Genomic DNA, 9,894 nt, shown 5'->3' with positions numbered 1-9,894 from the left:
TAGCTGCTGCACCCTTTGATTTTGGGCAGCTCGATCCCATGCAAAATCTCCAGCGTGAACTCCTACAATTATTGGACTAGAAAATATGGCTGATGAAGGCGGTGGTATTTGGCCCCGTGCTACCTGAGGGGAAGTAGAAATACCCTGCTCTACTTCAATCTTCTCCTGGACAACTGACAAGGCATTATTCCTGGCAGGATTAGAATGTTTGTAATTTTTGTAGATCTCCTTTCTCCAAAGAGACCAATTAGTAGCAACATCACCTAACTAGGGAAGTTTGAGCTTCATAGAGCCCTTAACCCATCCTTGAATGGTTACGTTAATAGAAAACTTAAACCCACCAAACGACGCTAATACCTTCTCAGGAATATCTTGGACAAATGAACAAGATATAATTGCATTGATGTATGATTGATTTGTACCCTATAATTCAGCATAGTTGAGGACTTCCACACAGCAAAAAGGGCTAACTATTTCCCTAATTGATCTCTCATTACAATAAAAAAAAAGGAACATTTATAAGAAGGATCCAAACACAGTATTGCAGTTCAGGTTTCATTGCATTACCACTCTCAAAATACCAAGGCTTCAAGATGTAGGAGCCTCCAATTGCCGAATAGCAGCCCTTTATGGCAGCATCCCACATCTGTGCCCTTGAAGGAAATTCAACGAGATATACACGGTCTTTGAGAAGAGTTGCATTACAATTCCAACTAATGTTGGCGATATTCATCCAATGGTGGAGCGAGGATAGAAGGTTGTTCCTGGTAACAACCGGAGAGGTGAGCACTATTGTTGATCGAAGAAGTCTGTAGTACTGCTCTTTCGTTTTAGGATTATACGATGGATATACAGAAGAAGTGGATGGCCTATTAAGAATCAGTTCTCCCCATTTTGTTTCCATAGTAGGTGTTGATTTCAAACAAGGAACAATATACTACGGTAGGTTGAAAACAATGAACAAGTGCTGAAGAAGATCAGTTAGAAATAAGAAGGAAATATGGGGATCTCTTGGGAGTGGAGGAGATGCCTGAATGAGACATATTAATAGTCTCGCAACCATGTAATGATGAATGATTATATTTAAAACTGCCATGTGATGATAAAGAACTATTGAAAAGATGCTACTTTGCACATATATTTAGGGATACTCATTGACGATCTTCGTGCATATCAAAAGTCTAAGTATGAAATAGATATGATGATCCTGTTAAGGATAGTATGAGGAGACGTGGGGATTTCTTAGGAGCGGAGGTGACACCACTGAAGAGACGCCTTATTTCACGTACTACTTTTGTTATTACTACATCTAGTTTTGTAACTAAATCACGCACTAGTTTCGTTATTATGCTTCAAACATATTCAAGAACTTCATATATAAGTTGGTTGGTTGATGATATTAATTTCACGTACTACTTTCGTTATTATTACATCTAGTTTCGTAATTAAATCATGCACTACTTTCATTATTATGCTTCAAACATATTCACAAACTTCGTATATAAGTTGGTTGGCTAATGATATTAATTTCGTTGTCAAATCAGACATTAGCTGAAATCTTTTATAAATAGCTAGTTATATTTGCAAACAACTACAAGAAAAAGAAAAAAGAAAGAAGAAGAAGAAGAAGAAGAAGAAGAAGAAGAAGAGCCAGTGATATTGTAAGTACTCTATCTGTAAGGCTGATTTGCACATCTACAAAATTAGTCAGTTTTAACAGATGAACAAAATTTTGGAGGTAATGCAAGTCAAGCTGACGAAGAGAATACTCCTCATTTCAATGTAGAAAGAGTATAAATGTATTGTACTCTTCGTGCAACATATTTGTAAGTTTTTTTAATATGCAAAATATCCAACGAAAATCACCCAACTAAGTCCTGTTAGTCGATAAACATGTGTGAAGTAGCATATGTCATGTTCTATGTGGTTCTTAGCCGGGTGATCTTCGTTAGATATTTTGCACATCTTCAAATCCCAGTCAATAAACACATGTTCTATGTGGTTCTTGGCTCTTCCTCTAATGACAATTATTATCTCAATATTTTTCCTTGTTGTCGTGTTTAATGATAAACTGCCTTTCTGCTTAACCTATATACAAAACTAGTAAAATTTGTCGTTATGCCAAAGGAATTCGTACTTAAATTACGAACTTCCTTAATATGTTTGAAGCATTTTGAACACTAGTAAACAATTGATGCTTAAACAAATTATGTCTATGACAAACAAGTGTGAATCTAAACACATCATATATAAAACAAATCTAAGAACACTAACACATCATCCTTAAACACTAACTATTGTATCTTTAGTATTAAATGTAAATAGAGTATTTAAGAACTGTCCTTACAATATACTGTAAATCATTAACTCCGGTATTTCTTTCTATTGTAATGAGAATCATCATTTAAGAATGAAACCCATCGAAAACAACTAGATGGTATTCAATTTTAATAAGGTGGTTGGTAGATGAAAAGTAAATAAGTTGGTGGGCAGATGAAAAGTAAATAAGGTAGTTGGCATGTAATATTAATTCACTAACAAATTCATTTAATAGATAGGGTTTAGGGTTTAGAGTGGTTTCATCAAAAGAGGAAGACAAACAGACGAACAGAAAGGAGGGAGATGAAGATGAAGAATGTGCCGATGAATTTCGTCCAGAAGAGAGAGAATCTATATCATGACTTGGTTTACATTAACAAGATTAGTCGGTAATATTTGTAAGTATTGTGTTCATTTTAAATATATTTCAGTTCTTCACAAGGCTAATAATTTGTAAAATATTCTTTATATCCCAGCCAAGAAACACATATAACACGCAGCCTATTGTCATTTTGATTGGTAGTTCATAGTTTGTGAAGATCCTTGTGATTAGCTTGGCTCTTCCTCTGATGACTACTACTATCTCAACATATTTTATTATTATCGTGCTTAATGATAAGTGTCTTTCTTCTTAAACTACATGCAAAACTGATGAAATTTTGTACTTCTCCTAACGACATTCATTCTTAAACTATGAACTTTCATGATATGTTTGAAGCATCTTACTTCTCCTAATGACATTCGTTCTTAACCTACATAGAATACTGGTGAAATTCATTGTTATGCCAAAGGAATTCATACTTAAATTATGAACTTCGTTGATATATTTAAAGCATCTCGAACACTAGTAAAATAATTGATCCTTGATATGTTTGAAACAAAATTCGTACTTAATGATAAACTGTCTTTCTACTTAACCTACATAGAAAACTAGTGAAATTCATTGTTATGCTAAAGGAATTTTTACTTAAATTATGAACTTCGTTGATATGTTTGAAGCATCTTGAACACTAGTAAAACAATTGATCCTTGATACATTTGAAGTAAAATTCATATTTAATGATAAACTCTCTTTCTACTTAACCTACATAGAGAACTAGTGAAATTCGTTATTATGCCAAAGGAATTCAGACTTAAATTACGAACTTTCTTGATATGTTTGAAGCATCTCGAACACTAGTAAAACAATTGATCCTTCATATGTTTAAAGCAAAATTCGTATAAACTGTCTTTCTGCTTAACCTACATACAAAATGAGTGCTTAACTTACGAATTTTGTTGATACATTTGAAGTAACTCGAACACTAGTAAACAATTGATGCTTAAACACATCATGTCTATGGCAAACATGTGTGAACCTAAATACATCATGAATAAAACAAATTTAAGAACCTAATACATTATATATAAAACACATTGATTCCAAAACACATCATAGACACACAAAAATAAACACATGCACATTTAGATAGTTTGATGCGCTGTAGTAGGTGACTGTAAGCTTCCACTACAAATTGTATCCTAGGGATTCATGCAAACCTACAGTTGTATCCTAGTTCTTTATAGTTTGAGCACTTATTTCTCTGTACTCCTTGGTTTTTACCCTGTGACGGTTTTCTTTTCTTCTGCTTTCGACCAGGTTGAAGTCTCACTAAGGGAGGTAGCATTTCAATCTCATTCGAGGGATCCGGTGGCCAAAATTCCCTTGATGCAGTAGGTGGAATTGAGTCTGAATATGTAGCTAAATATATTTATTTAGTTAAATATTGATCAAGATGCCTAAAGCTTAGAGTAGTAATATCGTGTGTGCATAGAATTCCAAAGATATCCCATGCACGACAACTATAAAGTGAAACACCCAAACCTCCAAATACACGTGTAAACCGCGTGGGTAAATCCTCCCACGCGGTACATCACATGACCTGTCAGTACAAGGATTTCACAAGGCACACAACAGCACAATTTCACCATAAATAACTCAACTAAAGGAGTCCGGATACAAGTTCCACAAGCCACAACAAGCCTTCCAAATATACATCCAAAATACTATGTTAAAGTCCAAAAAAAATACAACGTCATCATCATACCCTCGCAGGGGCTTAATACAACTAACATACGTACTAAAAAGAAAGAAAACGGCTACTTCTCGCTACCCGCACCTGCGTCCCCTAGCTCTGAAATAATACCACCACGAGGGGTGAGCTTACAGCCCAGCGAGTAGGATCCATAGAATCTAAAATAATGACATCACATGTGTATATCCAATATATGCCTATATTTGCTAATGATAACGACATGCTTATTGAAATGACTTACCACAATTTACTAAGTCAATGCAATTGATAAAGATTACCAATCACTATCCTGGAATCTGCTAGTTCCTAAACATATTATGATAAGTTCACACAGATATAAAGCTTGAGACAATCTCTTATTCGTGCACATCTCAATCATAGGTTTTACATGTTATGCATAGCAATAAAATAGCAGTTTAGTCACCTCATGTCTACCAAAGCAATAATCATACTCATCATCGCTCACCGAGCTATTCACCACACAGGGTAAATACTCTTAAGAAACAATCATCCATCATCTCATACATCGAGGGGGGATATATACACATCTAGTGGTAATGTCACCTACACGTGTATGGCGACACTACATGTGACCGGTTGTCTATGGCCATCAGACTCAGGACCCCGGTCGTAAGCCCATATCTCACTCTCTCTAAATCATCACCGCCCTCGGCGGGAGAATCGGGAGCCCTCGGCTCATCAACGAACGCCCTAACCTGCGTCATCGGCATGCTGCTAGAGTTATATCCCCGCCTCACAATCATGTTCTTCTATCATGATAATCTAGTCCTAACTATGCAGTATAACTACCTGAATGCCACACAGGCTTCCCGACCTCAGGTGTAGGCCGCTAATAGTATAGACATATATGATACACTCTACCCTTAACCCTGGGCTGAGTGAGTAGGGGTACTGCCTAGTCAGAATTCGACTACTAATGATAGGTGGAAGTGGTGCAGTGTTTATGCGTGTATGAAGCATGTTATAGTCATCATGATCATTACATTCCATATTCACAGCAATCATACATCTATGCAATGGTATACCATACAGGACACATGTAAAGCATTATCATACACATTAACATCCTCATGATACTATGATGAATAGGTTATAAATAACTACATATGCAAAAGATATAACAGGGAGTACCAACTGCAGGCATTAATACTGACATTTCCTACCGTATCATGATAGGTATAATGACTGTAATTATGTTATTCTAGATTTGTATTAATCTACTCGCCTGGGGGGTCTCCACGGTATGGTAAAACTCGTCAGCTAGTCCGGAATCCCAAAATCTTCCTCATGCGGTGTCAATCCTATTAATTCACACAAGTAAAGTCATATGTAAGATTAGCCAACTAATAGAATCAATTATCTTATTAGCGTAATTATGGTTGGCAATTACATGAGTCAAGGGTCTCCTAGGGCGGGTCTTATGTCATCCTACAATTCACATGATACTAGATCAGGCTAATTAAATCAGGTGCAAAAAAGTAAACGGGGTTATAGGGTCCAAATGGTCCCCAAAGGGCTGGGCTAGGGGTATTGGGTTAGGCTCAAACCTAACCTAATAGGCAAGGGGCCAAGGTGGGCTGCAATTGGGCTGCAGCCCACAAGATTGGCCGAAGTGGGCTGGGTCCAACCACAGCCCACCAGAGGCTTGGTTGGTGGGCTGCGGTCTGCAGCCCACCCAACCCAAGCCTAGTGGGCTGGGGGTCTGGACCGTAGCCCACCAAGGGGCTCAGTGGGCTGCGTCGGACCGCAGCCCACCCAGGCTCGATGGGCTGCGTTTGACCGCAGCCCACCCAGGGTCCGGTGGGCTGCGGTATGACCGCAGCCCACAAAAAGAAAAGGGGGGGGGGATCACGGGGGAGTTAAACAAGCCCCCTCCCCCCCCCCACCCACCCACCCACCCCTCGGTATTCCCCATCCGAGGGAGGAGACGAAGGGAAGGCGGAGAGGCTGATGGGTTGCGGCGGCGGGGCACGAGGCCGGCAGCGCAGCACGGGGACGGCGACGGCATGGGTCCGACACAGCACGAGGCCGAGGAGGGGAAGGAAGAAGGGAAGAAAGGAAGGAGGGGAAGGAAAGCTTACCGGAGGGGGGGGGTCGGCGAGCTCGGCGGCTGGCGGCAACCACGAGGGAGAGAGAGGAGAACGGAGGGGCTGCGGTGAGGGAAAGAAGAGATGAGGGAGATAGGGGGAGGGTGGCATGCACGGCAAAGGAAGGGAAGAAGAAGAAGAAAAGGGAAGGGCAGGGTGGCAGGCTGACAGGCTGACGCACGTGCTCGGCACGTGCGTCAGTCAGGTTTTTTTTTTTTTTTTTTTTAAATTGGGGTGTTACTTCCACTACAAATTGCCTAGGGATTCATGCAAACCTACAGTTGTATCCTAGTTCTTTATAGTTCGAGCACTTATTTCTCTGTACTCCTTGGTTTTTACCCTGTGACGATTTTCTTTTCTTCTGCTTTCGACCAGGTTGAAGTCTCACTAAGGGAGGTAGCATTTCAATCTCATTCGAGGGATCCGGTGGCCAAAATTCCCTTGATGCAGTAGGTGGAATTGAGTCTGAATATGTAGCTAAATATATTTATTTAGTTAAATATCTCTTGCAGAACTCATAAGGATCAAGATGCCTAAAGCTTAGAGTAGTAATATCGTGTGTGCATAGAATTCCAAAGATATCCCATGCACGACAACTATAAAGTCTTTTTTCAATGTTCACAACATAACTTCCATCAAAGGTGTTGATTTGGAATTCAGAAATAGAGGATGGAATGACATTGACCATACGAGTACTGCATTTTTCAGAAAGTGCTATTCGATTAAAATATAATTCAACTATCTTTTGTCTTTGTCTCCATCAAATATTGTACCAACATAGCCTTCGATTGACAAATAACATTGTTTAGGCTTTCAGACATGTTGGTTGTTAGTGTAGAGTATCTTCTACCCGAAAAATAATAGGTGGCTGCTCATTCATAGAATTTTTATATGGATTGTCCTAAAATAACATTAATAACATGAATATTAAGAAAACTCGTAGCTAAATTACAATATTCGTAGCTAAATGCGTAGTTCAATTATGAATTTAGCTACTATAATCGTAGTTCAATTACAAAATTCATAGTTGAACTAATAGTCCAATTTCGAAATTCGTACCTAAATTCGTAGTTCAATTGCAAAATTCATACATAAATTTGTAGTTCAATTATGAAATTCGTAGCTAAATTACAAATGTCATCATTAAAGTACGACATATATTAATCAATAATGACTTTTATATTCAATGTCGTCATTAAAGTAAGCAAAAGTAATTTTCCTACATACGTTCAATGTAATCATGAACATAAAAATATTAACTCACTTGGATAAATCCTTCTCTTTCCTTGTTCCAAAATTTTGTATAGCTCGACAAAACAACAGTGACAGATCATACATCTTTGAAGATATCGACAAATATATTGTGATTGTCTGAAGGGAATAGGCACTTCAAAGAGACTTCAAACTCACCTAGAGGGATTCACATTACTTCGGAGAACTTCGACTTTAAATCTAACAAACTATATTATCTACTTATACTTCTGTGAATGATACAACCCTCACATTACGTCAAATCTAACGAACTATATAGTGCAAAAATCTCTTCTTATCGTCCAAAATAATAGCACCATTATAGTGAAACAAAACACTCATATTACGGTCAGATAGATGTTCCATTCTTATGAATATAATGAACAAATAAGGGCGAGACAAGATGATGAAGATAAGTTCCCAAATGCACAAATTGGAATAAGAAGAAGAGGAAGAAGAACAAGCAGCTCAATCCATTCCTATAACGTCCAGTCAATCAACTTCACGTAAAAAATAATACTTTCTCTATCTGTGGCATTTAATGCAATACTCGAGTACAAAAAAGGCAAAGTTGGAAGAAAAATATGAAAAAAGCATCAAGTGCAAAGGAAACTGAAAATGACCCTAGGCTGCCAAATCGAAAACTAAGTAGGTTTTCAGTGCAAATATGTTACGAACCGGCCTAATCCGATTCGTAGCAGTTCTGCATGGGATTTGGGATCCGTGGGTGGAGGCACGGATTCCTAGGTATAGGATGGAGGTGATGATGGAGTAGAGGATGAGTACTTGATGGAGGTGGCTTGGCAATAGATGATAGTGGTCTGCGGATGCGGATGCGATAAATGATTGAAGGCTATGATTGGCCTACAACTGTAGTAAAAACCGTATGGGAGGTAGAGACGGTTTAAGATAAAGAGACGAAGGGGGAGAAGTAGGCCTGCCCTACGGGACTAGGGGGATCGACGGCAGAGGGAGATTAGAAGCTAGACGAGACCATGCCAACGGAAGAGATGGCGCTGGTTGGTAAAGGAGGAGGAGAAGGGAGATGTAGAGGCCTCTAGCCTAGTTGAGAGAGATGCCAGGGCAAAAGCCAATTAATCTTTTATTCCAAGTATGCCTAAGATACAAGCTATAAGGCCCTATTTATAGAGATTAAATCGAAAGGTCTAAAACAAATTTAACTAAACTAGTCTTCCTTATCTTCTCAGATTAACCCTTCGTTTCATCACAGATAGATTTCGAATCTGGAAAAGTCATGAATATCAAAGTTGTAGATCTAGAGGTTTGCGACCTCATCCAAATGTTTGATATTATTTGGATATGTGTAGAATATTCTGCGAATATTTTTCTTGAAACTGCACAGAGCTAGATTTAGGTAATTAAATAAAATCCTAACTTGTTAAGACTCTAACTAAACCAAATAATCAAATAAGATAATTAGACTCAATCCATTGAGCCCAATCTCTCTTTGATGTGATCCGATCTGACCCGGTTCGCATCAAAATAATCCTAGAAAACAAGATGAGGGAGATGTTAAATGAAGAAACTTTCTTCTAGAATTACCAAATGAGACCATTTTAGAAGAGAGTATTTGAATTGTTATTGATGAAAATAGAAGATAGAAAAAAAAATGAGAGAAGAATGAGAGAAAAAATGTAGAAAGAGGAAGATGGAAGGGAATAGATATCTGAAAATATTACGCTAAGAAGGGCACGGAAGTCTTTTTTTAGTTTGTTAGCTCTAAATTAATAAATAAGATAATGAAGTAATTAGATGAGTATTAACTCTGTCCTTTTAAGACACGACAGTCTTTTTCGAATTTGTTAGGAATAAATCAGTAAAAAAAGACTTGGAAAAGCAATTTGATATAGAAGGCCTATTTCTGCTAAATTAATAATGGATGGGTTTTTTGCTACAAATCGACCTATATAAAATAGGACATTAATAAAATCGAATGTAATCATAATGCCACTCAACCGATTTACAATCAAACACCATATATTTCTAATCCGTTTAAACTATCTTATTCAAATATCAGTTTTAAGAGTTTTACCACATCCCAACACCAACAGCTGGTGTAACAAGATCAAAAGCCAGAGTACGTGACATTTCAAATTGGAAGAACCTAATATATTTGGAGA

The sequence above is a fragment of the Typha latifolia genome, chromosome 5 (genome assembly GCF_019914945.1).
Source record: "Typha latifolia isolate L0001 chromosome 5, TyphaL0001v2, whole genome shotgun sequence".
In the NCBI taxonomy this organism is placed as follows: Eukaryota; Viridiplantae; Streptophyta; class Magnoliopsida; order Poales; family Typhaceae; genus Typha; species Typha latifolia.
This window is presented reverse-complemented; position numbering follows the sequence as displayed.